A 25,152-nucleotide genomic window follows, 5' to 3' on the forward strand; every position below is an offset into this window, starting at 1 on the left:
GGACTATTGTCTTACAACAGATGAATTGGTCAAGTTTAGAGACAATATATATGTGGCATACAATAGTGAGCTCAAGAAAGTGATCTTGAGGGAGTTTCACGCGAACCATATTTCGGTCACATAGGCTATTATAAGACATTGGTTGCAGTTAAGAAGTTTTATTATTGGACAAATTTGAAGAAGGATGTGGCAGAGTTTGTGGCTAGATGTTTGGATTGTTAGTAGGTAAAGACAGAGTGTAAGCATCCAGGTGGACTGCTACAACCGATTGCGATTCCAAAGTGGAAATGGAAGGTCATTTCCATGGACTTTATCATAGGTTTGTCGAGGACAGTGAGACAACATGATTCCACCATGGTTTTTGTGGACATGTTGACAAAGGTTGCAAACTTCATTCCAGTGAAGACTACGTATTCAACTAGTGATGTTGCACAGGTGTTCATCAGAGATGTGGTCAAATTGTATAGTGTTCCAAAGAAGATTGTGTCAAACAGGAATGCAAATTTCACTTCCAAGTTTTGGAAGGAGTTTTTTGCAGGTTTGGGCACATAGTTGGTCTTCAGTACAACTTATCATCTGCAAACAGATGGAAAGATTGAGAGGGTCAATAGGATATTGGAGGACATGTTGAGGATGCACATGATGCATTAACAACAAAATTGGGAAGAGTACCTTCTACTGGTAAAGTTTGATTACAACAATGGGTATCAAGAATCTTTGAAGATGAGTTTGTTTGAGGCATTATATGGGTGAAGTTGCAATACTTCCATCAGTTGGAGAGATCCGGGGAACATGGTTTTGATTGGACTGGATATGTTGGCTGATCTGAAAATCACTTGTGAGTGATCTCAGGTAATTAATTAATGAATGAAGGTAGGTATTACAGACTCATGTGTTGGTGTGTGTCTATGTTATCTTAGGCAACGGATCGATCAGATTGCAAAATACACAGACACTGGAAAATGGAAAACAATAAGAGAAACACAACAAGCAAATACAAGAACACAATAAATTAATAATGAGTTCATCCAATCCTCCTGGGCTACATCTCTGGTCCAGCTTTCAATGGTGGCCTTCATGGCTTAAAGCCAATACGTCTCATGACGATTCGTGTCCTCTTCCACCTCTTCGGATCGCCTGCTGCTATTCACTTGGAATTCCCTGCCTCTGCGTCATCGCCACTATGTAATGTCTCGCAGGGAAGTGACCGCTTGTCCTTTCACGAACTGCGCCAGCTCTTCTCCAAATGGTTCAGTATTTCGGTTCCTCTGTGTAATGATTCATCTACCAGCTCAGTGGTCAAATCGGACTTCAGACTTTTATATGTCGCAGCTTATTTTCTCCCTCCGAATCTGGTTTCCCATCAGGTGCAATGTCCGCCATTAGATCTGGAGCCCCCAGATCCTACGGTGCTCGCTCTTATCTCGCGGTTGACTTGCTCAGACGTTAGCCCGCGATGAGAGGCAGTTTTCTCTCTTATCCGTCGGACACGCGTTGTTCGCTATATGGAATCGCTGGGTCTCATGACAATTCCACTTACTGCCCAACATGCCTTCGATATTCCACTGGTTTTGGAGCGTGGGACCCGCCTTTTGCTTTAACGCTTTTCCCATGGTTTTGGGCTTTCCTTGTGACCGAGCGCTCGGGGCCTTTCCATTTCGAGGGGTTTTTCCCAGCGATGCGCGATTAGCACAACGCTATTCGCGCATCAGAAACGACCTCCGTTTTCTGATCTGGACTTCCTAACTGCTAGTTTTTGTCCTACGCGGTCTCCATGGGCCTCGGTCAGCGTGCTTTGACCAAGGTCCTCGTTGTTCTTTGCTGGCTACAAACTGACACTATCCAGAGGTCTTCCTGATAGCTCTTTGTTCACAAGTTTTTGAACTCTGTCATGATTTGATACTGTCACAGAACTCTGATAAGTTTCATGGATCCAATTTGGATCATGACCTTCCCACTACAAAAGCTTTTGGACCACCAAAAGTTGGTTTTCAAGCATCGACTAAGTGAGAGTACAACTGTCTCACTTGTCCAATCTCTATCCATTTTGCACTGCTCGGCTTTGAACCCTTAAGCCCAACTCTGAGATACTCAACATCTCCCCTGTGTGCCGTTCTCACCTTCCTGTCCAGAACTGTGTCTTCCTGCAATTCATTAAGATATTCAAGTAACAGGTCATCAATAAAAGGCAATTGACTCTGCTCCTTGGGATCCTCAATTAGTGAAGGTTCAAATAATCTCAAGCAATCTTCATTCACGATTGAGTAGATGTGCATGTAAGCTGGTAGATCAAGGCGAAAAGCATTCTCACCAATCTTTTCAAGTATCTTGAAAGGTCCATACTTGATAGGCTTTAGATTCTTACCTTCACCTTGCATCCTATCCTTGCTGATATACAACCAGACTTGGTCACCAACTTGGAAACTATGCTCCATTTGATGCTTGTCATGCCTTGCCTTTTATTTGGCTTGGCTCTTTTCCAGCTGTTCCTGTACTGCTTGGTGGATCTCTTGGATTTGTTCAATGAACATAGTTGCCCTGTCCACATCACTGTGTCCCTCAACTGTGGTGTTTTTACCAAAGACAAAATCCAAAGGAGACCTTGGTGTGAAACCAAAATAGGTCTCAAAAGGAGATCTTTGTGTAGAAGAATGTTTTGCTCTGTTGTAAGAATGCTACACATAACACAAATGTTCATCCCAAAGCTTAGGATGTTTACTACAATATCCTCTGAGCAACTGGATCACTGTCCTATTAACTACTTCTGTCTGGCCATCAGTTTGTGGATGAAAAGCTGTGCTTTTCTTCAGTTTGGTGTCCATCAGTTCCCACAAACTTGACCAAAACGTTCCCACAAATCGGGTATCTTGATCAGATACAATGGAAGTGAGTAATCCAAAATGAACCCATACATGTTGAAAGAACAATTTTGCAGTTTGTTCAGCTATAATCTGTTTATTACAAGGTATCAAAATACACATTTTGCTGAACCTATCCACAACAACATACAGATAATCATGACCTTCTAGGCAGTCCTCCAACAAAATCCATGGAAACACTTTCCCAAGGGTGAGAAGGAACTGGTAATGGAGTGTACAAGCCTAGTTTTCTATTACTGGGCTTGCTCTTAACACACATAGTACACCCTTTTACATATCTAGAAACTGTCTCATTCATTTTTTACCAATAACAAAATCTTTGCAGCTATGCAACTGTTTTACTTACCCCAAAGTGACCTGATATTAGAGAAGTGTGTGCTTTTCGAATTATCTTTACTCTTTCAGTTTGTGGAATGCATAGCTTCCCACAATGATATAAGAGTCGGTCCTTTATATGATAATCCAATTCTTCTATTCGTTTGCCTTGACTTAAGGTTGCACATACATCTTTGAAGTCTATATCTTGAGCATATTGTTCAATGTAGCTTTCATGTAACACAGAATTATGCTTAAGTATAGTAGATGCATTTATACTGGGTTTAGATAACATATTTGCAACTTTATTGTGTATGCGCTTTTTATATTTGATGACTAAATGAAACTGTTGTAGAAAACCCATCCATTTATAGTGTCTTGATTGTTGCAACTTAGTTTGGGAGTGTAGATATTGAAGTGGTTGATGATCAGTATGTATTACTGTCTCTTTGCCCATTAAGTAATGTTTCCACTTTTTCACACTCTGTACTAATGCATACAATTCTTTATCATATGTAGGATAGTTAACCACTGCAGAATTAAATGTCTTAGAATGATAACATATGGGTTTACCGTGCTGTGTCAACACTGCTCCCATGGCATAGTCACTGGCATCTGTTTGGATCTCAAATGGTCTTTGAAGATCAGACAGTGCTAGTACAAGTGTTGTACTAATATTTTCTTTCAAGGTGTTAAAGGCTTTCTGCTGTTTGCCTCCCCACTGAAACACCTTGTTCAATCCTGTTAAAGCATGTAAGGGAGTTGCAATTAAGGAAAAGTTAGAAATGAACTTTCTCCAATATTATGCTGCTCCTAAGAAGCTCATAATTTCTGTAGCAGATTTGGGTTTAGGCCAATTTACAATGACTACCACCTTAGAGGGATCTATCTTCAATTCACCACCCCCTACTATATGTCCCAAATAATTCAAAGATGTTTTGCCAAATTCACTTTTGAGAGTTTAACATATAGTTTTTCTCTTTTCAAAACATCTAGTGTCTGCTTAACATGATTTAAGTGTTCTTCCCATGTTTTGCTAAATATTAGAATGTCATCCAGATACACAATAACAAAATCATCAGGAAAAGGTCTGAGTACATCATTCATTAATCTTATGAAAGTAGCAGGAGCATTAGTTAAGCCAAAAGGCATAACTAGCCACTCATACAATCCCTGCTTTGTTTTGAAAGCAGTCTTCCATGCATCTTGTTCTGCAACTCTGACCTGGTGATATCCACTATGCAAGTCTAACTTGGAAAAATAAACAACTTCTTTCAATTGATCTAAAAAATCATCTATGCGAGGAAAGGGATAACGATTTTTTATTGTTATCTTATTCAGTACTCGGTAATCAAAGCACATTCTCCACGAGCCATCTTTCTTTCTTACCAAAACGATTGGTGACCCACATGGTGATATGCTAGGTCTGATGAACCCCTTCTCGAGCAACTCCTACACCTGCTTCTTGATTTTTGCATTCTCTAAAGCAGACAACCTATACATTCCAATGTTAAGCAATGGAGCATCTTGCTGCAAAACAATATCATGCACTATTTCCTTTTTGGGTGGTAAACCTTTAGGTTCTTGAAACAAGATATCATACTCTGAAACAACCTTTTCTAAATCAGCTTGCTGTTTAGCATTATAGCCCTCAAATACATTGGTTTTATCAGGTTTCTTTTCCTTTACAACCATCAGTAAGAATTGTTTGCATGAATTTATCATTTGTTTCATCTGCCCTGAGTTTATGAGAGTATAATTATTCTTGAGCTTATGAGCTCTTACAAAGTATTTGCTTCCATCTTTAACAAGTAGATACTTGTTTTCAGCTCTATAGAAAATAGCTTTTCTGTCATACAAGTAAGGACTTCCTAAAACAATTCCACATATATCCAAAGGAATTATGTCTAACTCAACCTCATCTACAAATGTTGACCCAAAAGAAAACTTGAGTTTGCATTGTTTAGTCACTTGTAATTGTGCTTTATCATTTAACCATCCTAATGGGTATGGTTTCTTGTGAGGTGTAGTCACTAATCCCAATTTTTTTACAATTGCTTCATAAATTAAATTTACTTGTGAGCCACTATCAAACAAAGTATCAATTTTTGATGTTTGGAAATAGCTCGAATATGGAAAAGCTCATGTATTTTTCTCTCATTTTCTTCATCAATAGTAGATTGTGCAGAATTACTAGTAGATGCTTCAGAATTCTTACATCTTGTACCAGTGGCTGCAATAGTTGTTTCATCTCGTGAGTCTGACCCCAAATCTTTCTGAATAGCTGCAACAGTCTTGTTCTTCTTGCCCTCGAAATTCATAGGTCTCAGCGCCGGATGCATAATCCAGCAGTGCTCATCATCATGCCCATCCTTTTTACAGTGAGTGCATGAAGCCTTGCTCTTCTGTGCAGTGTCAGCCTTCCTTGCTTTCCATTTCTACTTTCTTTTCTCCTTATTCTTGTTTGCAGTGGGTTGAGATGATCCCCCAACTTCTGGACTTCCATTATTTCCTCTAGCTTCTAGATGAGTAGCTTGAACAGATACCTCATCTATACTAGTGGGATTAAACATGAGGATAGTGTGCTTCATGTAGCTGTGTAGACCACCAATGTACTTCAACAGAGTCTCAGGGGAGTCTAATGAGATTCCCAGAATCAATGTTCTTTTTCTAAATTCTTGGGTGTATTCTTGTACACTTTGCCCTTTCAACTATCGAAGAGTTTGCCAGCTCATCATGGCTTGTTGCATGTAGGCCAATGTATACAACTGCTTTTTGATTGCAGAAACAAATTCACTCTAGACAGAGATAGTCTTACCATGTCTCTTCATGTCAGCTTGGGTCCTGCATTCCCATCAAACTAAGGCAGTGCCTCCAAGGCGTAGGCTTGCCAATTGAATCTTGCTCTTGTCTGAGTCGATACTCTGCGCTCTGCAATAAACATCAATTTGTCTAATCCAATTGTCCAGCTTTTCTGCATTCAACTCTCAATCATATATAGGCAAATCAAATTTAACATCTAGTTTAATCAAAGATGCTTTCTTTTTGTGTTCAGGGCTATTAGGAGGTGTGAGAAAGCTTTCCTCTTTCCCTTTGCCTTTCAAGTGGTCATGAAGGAAAGACTATTCTTCTCCTTTATTTTGTTTGGAGCCTGATGAATCTTCATCCTTATGTTTTCTAAAGTCCCTATACATTTCCTCTACCATGGACTTTATGGCTAAGAAACTTTCTATGAATTGAGGGTCTGACCCCATAAAACCTTCCTCTGACATTGTCTTCTGAGGATAGACTTTCCCAATTTCAGGATTAGTTTAGATCAACTCTCCTTCTCCTAATTTGAGCTTTGATCTAGTTAGAATTCAACAAATAAATCCAACACAAGCTTGTCTAATCTTATCAACCAGATGCTCTGATACCACTTGATCTGAAAATCACTTGTGAGTGATCTCAGGTAATTAATTAATGAATGAAGGTAGGTATTACAAACTCATGTGCTGGTGTGTGTTTATGTTATCTTAGGCAATAGATCGATCAGATTGCAAAATACACACACTGGAAAATGGAAAACAGCAAGAGAAACACAACAAGAAAATACAAGAACACAACAAATTAATAAGGAGTTCACCCAATCCTCCTGGGCTACGTCTCTGGTCCAACTTTCAATGGTGGCCTTCTTCTATTGTGTCTTTAAAGCAGAGTTTTATAATGGGGAGCTCGATTTGAGTCTCCTGAAATAGATAATGCTTATTAGGGTGGTGCTTGGATTCCCCAAGCCACTAGAGTGCACAAACTCTTCCTTACCAAGTCTCGACCTCAACTGGTCTGAATGGGATGAGTCCAATTTGGTACTCAGTTCCCGACAGATATCATCACAGGGATTGCTTGAACCTCTCAAGCCTTCTGTTTGCTGGATGTTGCCTCAGCTCTGTAGGTCAGCTCGCTCTCTGTGTTTGCTTCTGTCTCTTTTGTCTCCTTCTTCACTGTTCTCTTCTTTCTTATAGTGCTCACTTCTTCCCTTTTTTTCTCCTATTTGTGCATTCATGGCTTAAAGCCAATACGTTTCATGACAGTTCGCGTCCTCTTCCGCCTCTTTAGATCTCTTGCTGTTGTTCGCTTGGAATTCCCTGCCTCTGTGTCATTACTACTGTGTAACGTCTCGTAGGGAAGTGACCACTTGTCATTTCATGAACTGCGCCAACGCTTCCCCAAATGGTTCGGTATTTCAGTTACTCTGTGTAATGATTCATCTGCCAGCTCAGCAGTCAAATCAGACTTTAGACTTTTATATGCCGCAACTTATTTTCTCCCTCCGAATCCGGTTTCCCATCGAGCGCAATCTCCGCCGTTAGATCTAGAGCTCCCAGATCCTTCGATGTTTGCTCTTATCGCACGGTTGACTTTCTCGGATGTTAGCAAGCGATGAGAGGCAGTTTTCTCTCTCATCCGCTGGACATGCGTCGTTCACTGTATGGAATCACTGGGTCTCCTCACAATTCCGCTTACCGCCCAACATGCCTCTGATATTCTGTCGGTTTTGGAGCACGGGACCCGCCTTTCGCTTTAGCGATTTTCCCACGGTTTTCAGCTTTCCTTGTGACTGAGCGCTCGGGGCATTTCCATTTCAAGGGGTTGTGCTCTAATCACGCATCAGAAATGCCCTCTGTTTTCTGATCCGGACTTCCTAACTACTAGTTTGCGTCCTGCGCGGTTTCCATGGGCCTCAGTTAGCGCGCTTTGACCGAGGCCCTCGTCGTTCTTTGCTGGCTACAAACTGCCACCGTCCAGAGGTCTTCCTGATGGCTCTTTGTTCACAAGTTTTTGAAGTCTGTCATGATTTGATACAGTCATAGAACTCTAATAAATTTCATGGATCCAATTCGGATCATTGGCAGAAATGGAACATGAAATATAGGTAATCATGAAAGAATTTAAAACTAGCATAGGATAGACAGAAGAGATATGCAAATCAGAATAGGTTGTTCAAGGAGTTCTAGGTTGGGGAACAGGTGTACTTGCGCATCAAACTGAAGAAGAGCTCCTTGCAGATTGGATCATGTGCCAAGTTGAGACCATGGTTTTGTGGACCTATCAAAATTATTAAGAGGATTGGGCCAATAGCCTATCAACTTGCACTGCCTCTGCTGATAGTGAAATTCCATGATATTTTCCATGTGTCATTGCTTAATAAGTATATTACAGATGTTGATCATGTGATTGACTGGTCTGTATTGCAGGTGGAGCCAGATGGAGAATTCTAGCTAGAACCTCAGTGTATATTGCAGAGAAAGGTGCTCATACTCCGGAACCAAGCAATCGAGCACGTTAAAGTGCAGTGGAAGCACTTTGTGCCTGATGGAGCTACATGGGAGATGGTGGATCATATGCGGGTTATGTATCCTTCCTTATTCGTTGGTTGAGTGAAGTTTTTGGTATATGTTTTCGGTACATGTTTTGGTGATTTTGATATATGTACATATGTATATATGTGTAAATACCGCCATAAGCTATGTTATAAAGCTCTAATAAGCGATATGGGTGTCATGTCATTATAGTTGTCATGTTGGTTTGCTTCTTAGCAGGGTGATCACTACAAATACTGCAACGAGCTAAGTTATAAAGTTCCATTTGCAGAATGTTTTATTTTCAGTGGTTTTGTTGAGGTATAGGTATGGTTGAATACTGAGGATGGTGTCCCCCAAGGGGGGGGGGGGGGTTTCTGTAACATCCTTGGTGAAAATTCCATGTAATAAAAGTTAATAAAAGCAAAATAATAACCACGAATTATGGGACACTTATTCCAAGTTGAATGTTGGGAAAAACATCCTAGTGGATGTTCATTTCTTTTTATTATGGCTAAGGAAATGACAAAGACATTTGAAAAAACAAAGTGGCATTTTGGCACATTTATTTATGAAAATAATGGAAATTAGGAGAAAGTGAAGGTGAAAGGTCACAAGTTGCATGTGAGGAGGAAAATGAAGGAAAAAAGTGGAAAATGAAGAAAATAGAGGCTTAATCGATAAAAAGGCTTATGAGTATCAGTTGGTACATTTTGTTAGTTCAGTTTTGGAGCTCTCTCATTACTATCTCTCTCACTCTCACTCTTGGACACTTGTTTTCTTGGAGCACTTTGAAATTGGATCAAGAAAGGCAAAGAAGACAAGAGGAAGGAAGGAGAAATCAAGGAAGAGCATGATCAAGCAACTACAACAAGATTCTTTGCATGTATCAATTTGCGTGTGTGCTTTTCTTGCTATATTTGGCATGCATGGTATTGTATGTGGTTCTTTGTTGTCATGGCATGGGTTTTGCCAATGTGACAATGTTTTCAGCCTAGCCTTGCCATTTTCGGATAGCCATGGTGTGATGGGGTTATCATGTTATGGTTGAGTTGGATTGCAGGATGGATTCGAAGCTGAGTGATGTGGATCTCTGAATAAGAGAACACATGGCCTAGTAACCCTTGAACTGTATTGTAGGTTGCTGTAAAGCCAGATTTTGTGTTGCCTCAGTGGGCCTAGGAATATTCAACTAGTGAATGACGAGATATACAATAAAACCTAGAGGTAAGCACTCACCATCATGCCTAGTAATCTTGAGATGGGATGTACGGTAAAGCCTAGAGAGTGGAGTCTCGGTTTAGGGCTTAGTGATCCGGTGTGGATTGTGGTAGAGCTTGAAAGATCATGAGACAGGGATATTCCTCACGGTGTAGGTAAAGAAATCTGGTGGCATCCATGCTTGTTTTGGCCTAATGATCTGGTGGAGATCATGGTAAAGCCTGTTATTACATGTTTATTGTTTTGGCTTAGTGATCTAGTGTGGATTGTGGTAAAGCTTAGTTTCTATTGATAAGGGTGAGGTGGTTTAGCCTTAGGATTCCCTGGTTGGTTCTTTTGGTTTGAGTCACACATTCATGCTTGGAATATGGCACGAGGGTGATTGGATGAAGAGCGATTCGGCTCAACCAATCTATGGCCAGGTGAAACATGGTAGTCCCATACCAGGTTGGATTTTGCATGCACTAATAAAAAGTTATTTCCTTGGTATCTTATGTGTAAATGTACTGGTTTATATGTGGATTTTATGGCTAATGTATCTTTGATATTTTTGTTGTTATTATGTTGGTTATAAGCATGTATTGTGACAATGATGATGTATGGATCTCCTCATGTTTTGGTCTATAAATGAATGAACAATGTATCTATGACCTAATAGATGATAATGCAGTTAATGATACAAGGGAACAATGCTTCGTAGCGATTCTTAGATAAGTATGAGACCCATATGCTCATATTTGTTGTTTAAACCTGTAGATTACATATTTGTGACATGTTTGACGAAATGCCTATCATGGCTAGTAGGGGTCCAATTTAGACCTTGTCAATGTTTTTGCAAATGTATCATTGTTATGTTGTGCAAATTCATTTACGAACCTGTCATGAAATTCTGGGCAGTGACTAGGGCTCTGGGCCTAAAAAGGTGGCACAATTTCTGGAGTCATAAGCAAGGTCTGAGGAGAAAGGTCCCCAGACGCTATACCCATGTTGTGGGAGTGTCTAGAGCCTCTTAGACACATCCTTGTCCATATCAAGGGAGCGTTCGGGGATTTAATGGTCTAAAACTTTAGTTGGTCTTAGGGGCTAGTTATTTGAGTGGTTGGGATGGCCCTTGGGAGTTTTGTTGCTGATGTGGAAAGTCTGTGTGGTGTGTTTCTGTTACGCAGTAATTTGTCACTGTCTTCCTATCAGTCTTCCTACTGTGTCATGAGTCCAAATCATCCATGCTCATGCTCTCTAATGTTGCCAAATGACCCACTTTGCCAAAAGTTTTGCCATCATCGCGACTGTTGTAAAAATAAACGCGCTGATGAGCGCTCCAAAACAGACCAAATGCGCTGCCAGCGCGGAAGCAAACGTGATTTCCGCGCTGGTCGAATTTCATGAGACAGTGCGTCTGTTATTTATATCCAATCGCGCTGATATGACTTTCTTTGTTATTCAGCAGCGATGTCAGCACTCCAGTGCAGTTATGAACCCGCGCTGATCCAGTCTGGGCGAGTTTGTTCTAACAGCCGGCCTTCCAGATGACTCCAGACCTGGTTGTTGGCCTTGTAAATGTCGCCCTCCCTTCTCTGGCATGTCTGTTTCGTCATTTGAGCCACCTTCCTTGGAGATAAGCTCATCCTCCCACCATTCATGGAGACTCCTTCTCCTATTTAAGCCTCCACCATTGCCATGAGCAGCTAGTTTGGAATTCATAGTGTTTTGGAGTGTTGCTGCTAGTGTGTGAGCTTGATAGGTAGCTGGTGTGACAAGTGTGGGATTGCTAGAGAGCTTAAGGAAGGTTGTGAAGTGTTTCTTTCTTGTGTAGACTTGTGTGAGAGAGAGTTTTTGTCTTGGGAGATCTACCTTCAAGGGTGAATGCTTGAGAGACTTGCTGGCTGGACCCTCTTGAGAAGGATTTGACGTCAGAACTATGGTTGTATTCTTCTTTGTTTATTAATAATAGACGACTATCATTATGGTTCCACTCTTAATGTCTTTATGATGATGTTTGAGTTATATCCTTTCTGACTGATATATAGTTGCATCTACTGGATTTTATGCTTGTGTTTGTATTGTTCTTTGCATGTGCAGGTGTCCGTGCACGAGGATCATGAGGATTGTGACCAGCCGGGGCAAAGGGACGGGAGCATCAACTCTTCTACAAGTACTAGCGTTGGAATCCAGGTAGGCCTTCATCATTGGTCTTTTATTTGTAATTAGGAACCTGCGTGTTAGCGTTGTTTGATTGTTGCTAGACCTTGTTTGGACTAGTAGGGATCGCCTCTGTCCGCAGAGGGGATTTACCTCCACAACAATTTGGCGACTCCACTGGGGAGTTTTTTTTTTACCTTGTTGTTTGATTTGTAAACTTTAGACGGAGCCTGAAGCACGGCCAGATAGCCTTCGAAACGCTATTGCTCCGCATTAGCGAAGTAGATCAAAGCCACTTCAGTCCATCTCCGGTTTGGTTTATGAACTGAACAGCTTGGAGCTGGCTTTTGTCCTTTTGTGTTCATTTTTTCCTTGAGTTTGATTTTTGCTCTCTTTTCAAAGTTTGGGGATTAGTTCTCTGTTTTTGGATTTCCTGGTTCGATCTGGAAGGTGCCTTGATTGTTTAAAGACTGATTGTCTTGGTTTGGGAGTTTTTGGCTTGATTGTGCCCGTTTTTTAGCTTCAGCGCGGTTTATAATAAAACAGTCGCACTGCCATCGCATAGCCCTTTTTGTGACCTCTTGATCATCGCGTTAATACACCGAACAGTCACGACGGTTCTGAAAATCAGACCATCGCGGTTAAGTCGTGTACTTCCGCGCTGACATCGCATTGTTGCTACGCGTGGTTTCTGATCAGCGCATTGTTGCTGTGTATCACCCGCGCTGATTCCTGTAGAATTGAATTTCTTCAATTCTGCCTCCTGAGCCTGTTGGTCTTGCTATCCCCTGCTGTTTTCACTTGGTTTATGACTTGATTTTCATTCTCTGAAGATTGAAACACTTTCTTGTGAGTCTTGTTGAGCGAATCTTGCTTTTTGTGTCTTGTGACCTAGTTTTATCATTCCAATTTCGTTGGATCAACTTTGCTTGGTTACTCGCTTACAAAGGTTCGTTTACTGCTTGCTTTTGGTTTTGTGAAACCTTCCTCTTTGCTTGCTTCTGCTTGGTTGTTTAGGTGATTGTTGTTGAACCAGTCCTCACATTGTTTCGATTACTTCTCACTACCCGGACACGGATCACAGTTGTTTGGGGTCAACCGGTTCTTTTCACATTTGTTTGTTATTATTTCTCAAAAGTTTGTTTAATGCACTTTGCCATCAACAAAAAGAAAAATCTCTTTTGCTTTGTATTGGTTAATGAGAACTAGAAGCTTTTCGTTTTGATTAATGATTAGTGATCTTAAAGAAAAGTTTGTGAATTTCTGTTAGCTGCATTAGAGAAGTTGTTTGTTGTTTTGTGATCATTTCGTTTGTATGAAAGCCTTCTAACTCTCTCGTAATTAGCATTCATCGAATGGAATGACATATTTTGGCATATAGTTTGCATTTAGGCAATTTTGAGAGATTTCATACGGTAGGGCCTGAAAACCGAAACCTAATTCAAGATCAACCGTAAAATGAACTGAATGAACTTAAAAACGCATTGGAACATAACGCTCACTGTTTAGAGGTCTAGGCTAGAGACGTGCTCCGGCGTCGTTAAACCTAGTCACTTTTGTTTCACTTAAGGTTGGGTGATTCCTCCTTCCGTGACGCAACAAGTGGTCTAGCACGGACTTGAGCTCCCACATACCGTCGAGTATATGGGGAGACCCCACTAGGTTATCATCCTTTATCCACAGGAAGCCGTGTCTGCCGCCTTACAAGCCGTAACGCACCGAACACAGCATTTGGGAAGATTGACTGCCGTACGGGAAGTCCTTGGTTTCCATATGACTGCCAAGGTGTATATGCAGTTTTACGGATTTGTTTGGTAAACCTTTTTGCCTAGCTCTCCAGAGTAGTCACTTTTGATCCTTTTCAGACTCCTTGCGTCTTAAAATTTATTCGGCCGCGATTAACATTACCCGGTTAGATCTTGTGTGCGTTAGTTTGAGTAGGGTCCTTTCTCGTTAGATTTCCTTAGGTTTTGTTTTGAAGTTTGTCATCCTGGCTGAATCATCGATCCCGTCTCCCGTTCCAAGTGATCAAGGGTCTCCATCTTCTGTTGCTCCTGAGGTACCGGTTGTGAGTGATACTCTCCCTGTTATCCCGAGTATCCAACCGATTAACTCTCGTGCCCCAGACGACGAGGATTACGAAATTCATTGGAACCCCATTTGGGAGCCTGACGAAGACGATATTCCTTTTACCCCTCCTGGTGTTTCGACCCCAATGTCTACCTCTCACATGGATGAAACATCTCCTAGAGTGAGTGAGACACCTGTTTTGTCGAGTATCGAAACTCCTATCCCGGCCACTTCTCCGGTACCCTCACGCTATAAGTCGTTGAGGGATAATGCGGGTACTAGGATCCCTGCTTCTAGTACCATGTGGGACCTATGCATCACTCCCACTATGGGATATTTTGTTTCACAAGTTCACAGTACACCCATCACTTCAGTTCCAACGAATCCAACTGCTTGTGTAGCACATTCAACTCTGGTTGTTAGTGCCGTTACGGCGTCTTCAGCTGTGACTACTGGTGCTGGTCCGCCTCACGGTCAAGTGAGTAGTGGCCAGCCGGCACATACACCCAAAGTTGTTCATCCTGCACAAAGTGCACCACCCTCTTCTGGTCCCGTCCCAGGAGGGGGGCCATATGATCAGTATATGCAAGTTGTTCAGGATCCGAACGCACAAGGTCCATTTTATTACTACGATTCTACTGGTCAGTTCCTTTATCTTTCCAGACCCTTGCCTACTCAACCTGTTGTTGAGGTCTCGGTACCATTATCCGTTGCTTGGGGCGCCACCACTTACCATGGGGGCCAAGCAATGCCTGCACAGCTTCAGGGACCGCCTAACCAAGGCCAGCCGTCTTACGCGCAAACCCCACAAGGGCAGCAATATTACGGCCAGTCTTACCCAGGGCAACCTGGGGGCCCACAAGGACAACCCTATCAGGGACAACCTTTGGCCGCTGGTGGTCCATCTTTCACTTATCTGACTCAACCTTCTGGTAATCTAGGGCAACCTGGTATCCAGCAAGGTTACCCGTCTGGACAACCAGGACAACCTTACATCCAACAAGGACAACCTGGTGTCCAGCAAGGTTATCCCTCTGGACAAGCAGGACAAACTTATATTCAACAAGGACAACCGGCAGTCCAACAGGGGTACCCTTCTAGGCAGGGGGTCAGCCTTACGTACAGCAGGGCCAACCCACTGCCCAGCCTAGTCATCCTTCTGGACAAGTTGGTCAACCTCAGGGTCAACCGGCCGTCCAGCCCGCTCAACCATCTGTTCCGCAAGGACAACCCTCGGTTGCACAAGGATAACCTAATACCCAGCAAGCTCGTCCTTCTGGGCAAACGGGTCCGTCCCAAACCCAACCAGGACAACCTTCCGGCCAGATGCTCCAAGCTCAACCTGTTCAAGGACATCCTTCTGGGCCCCAGGCTCAAACTGGTCTTCAGATCCAAGGTGGGTTGCAATCCCAACCTTCTTACCAAGCGCAGCCTGGATACCAAGCGCAGTATGGAGCTCAGCAACCGTATGGTTACCAGCAACCCCAGGGGCAAACTCAGTTAGCCCCTTATCAAAATTATCAACAAATGCAGGTCACCCCTTATCAGAATTATCAGCAACAATATGTTGCGCCTGCAAGTCAAGTTGCTAATCCATGGGGTGCTGGGGGGCAGATCCAGAGTCAACTGTCTGCTTATGGACAGAACCCCTATGGACAGAATCCCTATGGGCAGAACCCTTATGGGCCAAGCCCGTCCGGACAAAGTCCATGGGGGCAACCGCCACCTGGTTGGAACTCTGGTACTACCTCTTTTCCACGGCCACAGATGTCCTTCAATCCTCAGTTACCTTTCTTAGCGACATTGGAACTACCAGATGTGTCCAAATTGACTAATGATCCCATTCTTCATAATCCATATTGGCCACCAGTTCCAACCAAGATACCCGGTGATTGCCCGAAATTCGATGGCAAAGCTGGCGAGGACCCTCAAGCCCATGTCATGACCTATCACCTTTGGTGCTCATCCAACTCATGGCTTGATGATTCCATCCGGCTCCGCCTCTTCCAAAGGACTCTCACCGGCTCGGCCGCTAAGTGGTATATTGAGTTGAATCGCGGAACATTTCAAGATTTCAACTCGTTGGCAATGGCATTTCTAACTCACTTTCTGTTGCCCATTCGGTATGAGACAGGGACGCATCTCCTTACGTCTCTTAAACAGGACACGGCCACGCATATATCCGATCATATACATGAATGGAGATGACATCGTTGTTTGATCAAGTTCTGGATTCCTCATCAGCTCCTAACCGATTGGTTTACAACCTCCTTTGTCCCTGCGATCGCGCGAGACATTGCTATGGGAGCTTGTGTAACTGAAGAGCAAGCTATCGCGCGTGCTCAGTACCTCGACTTAGTTTATTCTCAGTTAGGTACTTTATATGATTATTTGCCAGACGCCCTGAGACCCGAAACATCCAAAGCTCCGCCAAAGCCATCTGTTGACGGTGTTATTGGCTCTGTAAACGCATCTTCAAAGAAATCATCCGCGAACCTTGGGAAGAAAAAACCGAATGCTCCTAACGAAAACACTTCTCAGGGTCAATCTAATTCTAGAAACACTTCCGAGGTTAACGCCGTCCAGTCCACCACGGTGGATAAATCCTCGAAAGGAAAAAAGAAGGGGAAAGCCAAGAATAAATCTGAACAGCCCAGACAGGACTCCCCTAAACCTCCACTCGAGGAAGGAGCCAAACGTAAACCTAAGTATCCTTGTCTTATCTGTGACGAGGATCACTATACTAAAGACTGCCCCAGGCGGTCCGAAGTTAGTCGATTGTCGAAAGGTGCTCCTGGGACTCCTGCTGTGCTTAAAGAACCTTTCCCTTCACAGCAAACTCAAATGGTGGCAGATCCATCACAACCCTCTTCTTCATTTGGCTCTCAATTATTTATGGCTGGGACGATCCCCGTCCACATCACTACTCGAGCAAAAGAATATCCGTCGCATGCTGGGAAAGAGCCTGAGGTCTCCTCCAGCGCTCCTCCGTCCAGTTCTAGTCCACTCCATATCGAGAGACCTAGCACTGAGACGCCTATCCGACCCCCTCCAAAAGGTGTACTCCGGAAGTCTTCTTACAACCCTAATGCTCGTGCTGCCCAGCACTACAGCATCGTTGAGGACTTAGCTCAGGCTCCGTCTGCTATGTCCGCCTTAGAAGTGCTCCAGAGCTGCCCCTCCCAGAGGAAGTCCTTGCTATCGGCCATCGGTGGCATAGACCCGGCTAACTCAGATCTGATTTCTTTTGACCTCGAGGGCCATACGCCGAGACTGCCTCACCAAATCGCTTTCCTCATACAGGTCATTATCAATACTAAAACGATTCATCGTACAGTCATTGATGAAGGTGCTTCGACTTGCATCATGTCTGTTGCCTGTTGGAAAGCTATTGGTTCTCCGACGCTGAGCCAGTCTCCTACAACATTGGAAGCCTTTGACGGAAGAGAGTCCCGTCCTTATGGTATCCTCCAACGATTGCCCATCTCTTTGGAAGGGAAGACGGTCGAAGTGGAGGTCAAAGTTGTCGATGCTAATCTTACCTACAACCTCCTCCTTGGACGTAGCTGGACATACGCCATGCAAGCCGTGGCTTCCTCTCTTTTCCATGTCATTCGTTTCCCTCATCAGGGGAAGATTGTCACCGTGGACCAGCTCTCCTTCTTCACCTCCTCTTCCGAAGGCAACGTGCCTTTCATGGAGCATACCTCCAAATCATGTGAGAGTGTGGGAGCTGGACTCTTTAAAGATCCTGCCCTGATGGGTGTCTTTTCCCTCCCACCTCCTAATCTCGCTCCTATTAATATGATTTCCGTGCGCTCTGATCCGTGGGTCCTTCCTCCCGCTAATCAGATAGAATCTTGGGGCGATATGATGCCGTTGAGTCCCACCGAGCTCAACTACGTTGAAATCGTTGCTGCATCGGCTCCCCCTCCCGAACCTGCTCCTCCGAGCAGCGTTCCCGACTCGTATGTTCATTCCCCTTGGCTTGGAGATGATGCTACTTCGGATCCATTAAAGGAAATATTTCCTTTCGATGAAGCCATTATAGAGACCATGTCTCTTGAGGAACCTCCTTGGTCTGATCATCACCATCGTTCCTCGTTTCTCCCTGCCCATCAGGAAATGATCACCTGTCTTGAACGGTTTGCTTCTTGTATCCCATTTCAACCCCTTCAAACACCTATTCAAGTTTATCAAGTGTCTTCTGAAGGCAATATGGGAAACATTACGCAGACCCAACCCATCGACATCTCTGTGAAACCAGGGATTGTCGAGCATATTCACATTGGAGTCACTTGCACTCCGGAGGAAATTCAGCTCTACACCGATCTCTTTCACGAATTTCGTGATGTCTTCGCTTGGTCCTACGAAGAGATGCCCGGCATTGACCCTAGCATAGTGGTGCATGAGATACCTACGTATCCGGGTGCTAAGCCCGTTCGTCAACGCCTACACCCCGTGCACCCCCGAAAGGCTGCAGCCATTAAAGCAGAAGTTGAAAAGCTTCTCAAGGCTGGTTTCATTTACCCCATTCCTCTTACGGATTGGGTTTCTAATATTGTCCCTGTGAACAAAAAGCAGGGTACTATTCGAGTCTGTGTTGATTACCGTGACATCAACCGCGCCCGTCCTAAGGATAACTTCCCCACACCCTTCATCGATCAGCTCATTGATGAATGTGCGGGGAGCGAAATCTATTCATTTATGGACGGTTTTTCTGGGTATAACCAGATCAATATTGCGCCTGCCGATCAGCATAAGACTACTTTTATCTGTCCTTGGGGCACTTTTGCTTACAAAAAGCTCCCTTTCGGTTTGAAGAATGCCAGTGCTACCTTCCAACGTGCAATTTCCTATGCTTTTCATGACATCCGTCACATTGTACAGCCGTATCTGGATGATCTACCAGCTCATTCAGTCAAACGCCAGGACCACCCTTCCCTTCTTCGTGAAATCTTTCTCCGCTGTCAACACTACCGCATCAGGCTCAATCCTCATAAATGTGTCTTCTGCGTTGAATCAGGCCGACTACTCAGGTTTATCGTCTCCTGAGAGGGCATCCATTTGGATCCCCTTAAAGTCGAAGCTATTCTGAACCTTCCTCCCCCTGCTTCTTTGCAGCAGTTGCAGAGCTTGCAGGGCAAAGCAAATTTCTTAAGACGATTCGTTTCGAACTATGCTGAGGTGGCTAAAGGCTTTACACGGTTATTGAAGCGAGATACTCCCTTTCATTGGGATGCTATCGCTCAGGAGTCTTTCGAGCGTCTCAAGGGTCTCCTTGCTTCTGCTCCATTATTGCGACCTCTGAATTACCATCGCGATTATACTCTGTATCTGGCCGCTGCCGATACCACTATCGGCATGGTTCTCGTGCAAGACGACGATGATGACAATGAGCACGTCATATATTACCTCAGTCGCAACCTCTTAGACACGGAAACTCGATACGCTTATGTCGAGAAGTTGGCATTGGCCGCTGTTTGTGCCGTCCAACGTTTCCGGCATTATATCTTGTTGCGCACCACGACCGTGATTTCTGATTGCAACCCGATGACGTACATTTTGTCACGTCAGTTGCTGGGGGGAAAATACTCAAAGTGGATCGTCATCCTCCAAGAGTTTGACTTGGAATTCACTGCTGCCAAGTCTAAGAAGTCCCTGGTCTTTGCTGAGTTACTTTGCTCTTTGCCATCTCCTTCTGCACCCTCTCACTCAGAGGATCATATCCCGGACGAAACTCTTTTTCTGATCAGCACCCTCGACCCCTGGTACGGGGATATTATTGTATATTTGCAGACGTCCTCTTTCCGCCCCGCTATATCCAAGGATGCTCGGCGGCGGATCCGTCATCAGTCTCAACCCTACCGTATTATCGGGGACACCCTGTACCATCTCGACGTTGACTCCGTCCTCCACCGATGTCTAACCCTCGAGGAAGCTGAGAGAGTCCTGAATGACTGCCACTCTGGCGCCTGTGGTGGTCACATGTCCGGATATGCCACAGCTCAAAAAATCCTTCGCGCTGGTTATTTATGGCCCTCCATTTTTAAGGATTGCATTCTTGCCGTCCGTTTGTGTCATGCGTGCCAGATATACCAACGGAAGATGCGTGCGCCACCAGCCCCGCTGCACCCTATTGTCACTGTTGGCCCTTTTGCAAAATAGGGCATTGATTATACGACCTGTAAGCCTCGCTCGGCAGGGGGGCATGGGTTTATTATCGTTGCCATCAATTACTTTACAAAATGGGCCGAGGCGATGCCCACATTAACTGAAGACGGTCACACAGCGGCACAGTTCTTGTTCAACCATGTTATTACGCGGTTCGGAGTTCTGCAGGCCATCGTCACGGATCACGGAAAGCATTTCCGTAATCACATGATGACCGAACTAACAACCCAACTAGGCTTACGACATGATAGTTCGACTTCGTACTATCCTAAGTCCAACGGCCAGGTTGAAGCCGTTAACAAGATTTTGGTTACGATGCTTCAACGTACTGTTAACATGCATAAGTCTAATTGGCATCTGATGTTGTTTCCCGCCTTGTGGGCCTACCGAACCTCTGTGAAGGATGCCACCGGTTTCACTCCATTTCAACTAGTTTACGGACTGGAGGCTACCCTTCCTATAGAATGCGAAATCCCTTCGTTAAAAATAGTCGTCGAGTTGCTTCCCAACACTACTCCGGTAGAGGAACGGCTTCTTTACCTAGAACGGCTGGACGAGACCCGTCGCCTAGCCTCTCTAGCTATCGAAGCACAAAAGAAGAGAGTCAAAACTCACTTCGACCATACCATCCATCCTCGTTCCTTTGTTGAGGGAGATCTAGTCCTGCTATACGACCAAGCAAATGACAAGCTGGGGGCAGGCAAACTCGAGCCCATGTGGCTAGGCCCTTATATTGTAAAGAAAGTGTTGCAGAAGGGGGCATATGAGCTAGTTGACTACGAAGGTAATCCTCTTGATAAGCCCCGCAATGGGCTGTACTTGAAAAAGTACTATGCATGATTCCATGCACTTCAATTTATACATGCGTGTGTTTTAGCAAGTGTGTGTGTGTGTGTGTTTTCATGTTTTTGGCTTGGTGTGAAAGCGTGATTGCCCCTTATTGTGTCTTTTGCTTCTTGTGCAGATGTCGGGTGCACCTTATGTTGGTTTCGCTGATGGTGCCTGCCGCAGCACTCGCAATTTGTCCTCTGCGGCATGGGTGATCTACGATCCTCACGGTGAGTTGATAGATCTTCAAGGTGTGTGTTTAGGCTGTACTACAAACAATGTCACCGAATATAGCGCTGTGATTGAATTATTAGCCGAGGCAATTAATCTCAATATTCGTACATTGGTTGTTAACCTGGACTCTCAACTTGTCGTCCATCAGCTCAATGGGCAGTATTCCGTCAGAGACCGTCACATTTTAAGGTTGTATTTACGTGTTAAATTGTTAGAAAGGAATTTTGATTTTATCACATATCACCATATTCCACGACGATTAAACACATTATCTGATGCATTGGTTAATCATGTATTAGATAGACATTTGCGTAATTTATAATCAAAAAATCATACAAGCAAGCACATAAAAGCACAATAATAAACCATAGGAATATGTATATATATATATATATATATATATATATCGTGTGGCGCACCAAGGCGCTCAAAAATAAGTGTACATGTCTAGATAAGGCCTGTGTTCTCTGTACATCTGAGACACATGTCTCTCAAAAAACCACCAGTAGGAAACAAAGACCTAGATATCTACTGTGGTGGGTTGTGCTCCCTATAATCCGCAGTGGCTCGTGCCACCTGCCTCAAAAGGCGGTGCATCCTAGGTTCTACTCCCACTGTATGGATCTGAGATGCTATGGGGACCTCCTCTATCCCCTGGTAATCTGGAATCCCTGACAGCAAGCCCTCGAGGTTCCGTATCACGGTCTCCATCGTATCGACTCCCGGAGGAGCTAGGGCCAGAGCTCCAATGCCCTGTGCGCGCCTCTGGGGCTAGGCCAAGGGGTCTTGTCGGTCCTACATCTGCATACCATAGCATTCATCGTTAGGACATGTACATGAAAAAATAAAAAACATCACAAAAATGAAAAAATAAAAAAAAATGAGATCAAGTGGCTTACCACCATCATCCCACTGCTCTCCAGCAGGTAGCGGCATGTCTAGGTCTCCACGGAAGTCTATGCCAGCATACGGCCAGTCCTCCACAAAAATGGTCTGCCTCTCCAACCACTCTCAAAAGTATACTCCCCATGCCACTGGTCGACTGCCACCTCCTCGTGGCATGACATGGGCCCATCGTGTGGCCCTCGTCTCTCGAGGGCCTCTAGGTGGGTCCACGACCATATCCTGCAGCTGCAATGCCGGTACCCGCTCCAGCATGAGCGGGACTAAAATCGACCCGTAGCCAAACTGCTTCGACTCACCACGACGGCAGTTGGTCAGCTGCCTTTTCATACTGGTTGTTACTACCGCTGCCCAGTTGAATATGGTAGGATTCAAGCATTCAAGAGCCAATCGGAGATGGGCCTTCGAGGCCTCGTGATTGGCCAAAGAGCCCGCTGCCTGAGTCACCATGAAGAGTATAGTTCGAAGGACGATGTCCTCCACCGTAGGAATAGCTACTTTCCCGCTCCGCGTCTTGCGTGCCTGTGGGCACACCTGGGCCATCAACATGTCCAAAGTATCACCGTCGGGTCGCTGCCCCTCCAGGATAGGCATCTCACCTCGACGTGATAACCCGATCAAAAAATAGATATCTGTGTAGTCAAACTCAATGTCTCGGCCTCGGATCACAAACTTCCCATCAGTGGGATTCCAGGCTCTGATCAAGAACTCAAGAAGGTCAGGCTGTGCTCGCAGGCGCTGAGTTAAGAAGAATTTGAACAACCCGCACGCCCACAATGCATTTCGGCACCCAGCATCGGCAAATGCCGCGATATCCTCGTTATCATGAGCTCGCTCCTGCCAAACGAACGCCATTTTACCCTGCATGATCAAAAAAATTCATTAGGGCCCTATCCATAAAGTTTCATACGTTCAATTTGTCAAAAAACTTGTTGCGCGGCGTCAGCGCGACTGTTTTTAAAACAGTCACGCTGATCATGGCGCCCTTTGATATTTTTTTCCGGGTCAGCGCGGAAGTACATCACTCTTTCGTGCTGATGCGGGAGTGGTCAGTGTAAGTTTTTTTCGATCAGCGCGGACCCGATAAGGAAATCCGCGCTGACCGAGAGCGGAACGAGTTTCAAAAAATCCGCCCAAACCATCACTTCCCACCGTTAAAATGCAGCTAAAACACTTCAAAATGGAGTGTAAAGGAAGATAAACCTTCCTGGAACAGATTGCAGGATGGTTGATGCGCGTACAAAGTGGAATTCGGCTCGTCAACCTCACAGCTCGAAGTCGTTCTCCAAAGCTCCAAATGGTAACAATGGTAAAAACTTTATTTACCCCCCTATTTATAGTAAAATTTCATAATTAAATATTATTTTTCATGAATGTGGGATTTTTATGATGATTTTTACCATGTGCTTGGTTCCAATATAGTTTTACTATGTTTTTATGCATGTGGTCCATATTATTTCGAACAGGTTTACGCGTGCGGTGTTCCTTGTGCAGATTCTCATGCCGGTGGAATTACGACGGTTCTATACACACTTGGTCCCGAAACGTCGTCTTTAAGCTCTTTTTCGACGTGAAATAAGAAAAGATAGCCGAGTCCCTCTCTCGACTCATTAAAAGAAACGAGAGGCGGTCGCCTTTAAAGCTCTTTTTTCGACCGTTTAAACTTAAAAAGATTGTCGGGTTTTTGTTGTTTCGAACTCGTTATTGGCTACAAAACGACGTGCTTCTGACCGCTTTTCTACTTTTTCGGGTCGAAGTCACTACTTACGAAAAGTACTCCTCGATCATACTGGTCGGGTGGTTCTTTCGAGCATTGTTTTATACTTTTTCGGGCTCGGGAGACATAACTTTATGAAAAAGGACCCCCCTGGAGTTCACTTTTCTGTTGTCTTTTCAGACTCCCTAAACATGAAAAGACGCTGAGTTCTTCCTTTGTCAGACTCGTTAAAACTTAATGACATCGGATTCTGTCAAAATGACACCTTCCAAGCATATGCTATCCCCGTCAAGCTTGTCATCAAAAAATAATCGGGGTACTCGCCAGAAATGGTGGGGAAAATGGAACCATAATCATTGTTGTGTCGGCAGTATGTCGCTCTTGAACATGGCACTTGTTTGCATTCGTGTCTGGGTGGGAACCTCTCATCTTGTTTTACACTGGCCTCTGTGGGTTTGGGTTATCCTGTTTGACCTCTCATCTGCTCATTGCCTTGTCACCATGACCCTTGATCATTTAATGTCAAATACTTCCAAGTCCACTGTCGTGTCGCCGATATGTTCAAGATAAATTGACCTCTGCAAGAATACTCAACCTCCCTCTGATACCTCACACAAAATATCTTATCTCTGTCTCATGTCGATGATGCGGGAAACATTATGGCCCGCCTTCGATCAAGGTCACTTCCTGTCGACTTCAGCTCATTATCCAGGAAGTTGACCTAGAGACACCCTTCAGGTGCCTTGGAGCCTGCATGCCTCAATGGCAGGTTCCTCGTGTTCGACGCGAGGTTTTCATCATTGGCCTCCGATCGAATGATTCTGCGGGTGTTCGACGCCAGCTCATTGATTCACACGCCGTAGATTGTACCTATAGTACCTTGAGGACCATTGTCATTATTGGTGGTACCTCTCGCGTCTGTTAACAGTTTTCATCATTGACTAGTAATCAGACGATGTTCTCGCATGTTCGACGTCAACTCTCATATTCACATGCTTGAACTTGTACTTTGTTCAGGTCGAGATGTAGCGCAAGACCATGGATTTTGTCTCTTGAGATCCAGGTTGCGGTTTTGAGGGTTATCATGATCATTACATGACTCATTGATGGATGGCTGCGCCCATACCTGAGTCTTCATGGATGGCTGCGACCATACCTTTACTATCATCACGGTCTCATTAGCTGGGTGGCTGCGTCCATACCACAGACCTCTTTCGTATGTCTTTTGGATGGCTGCGCCCATGCCTAGACTACATGTAATTGATTATCATAGATATCAGTTGTACATACGTGCAGGTTCTTCCTGGTGGTGTTCCAGTTCAGCCAGTTTCAT

This window comes from Pinus tabuliformis, chromosome 3_1, assembly GCF_031772625.1.
Source record: "Pinus tabuliformis cultivar Carrire ecotype Pingquan chromosome 3_1, CPIR1, whole genome shotgun sequence".
NCBI lineage: Eukaryota > Viridiplantae > Streptophyta > Pinopsida > Pinales > Pinaceae > Pinus > Pinus tabuliformis.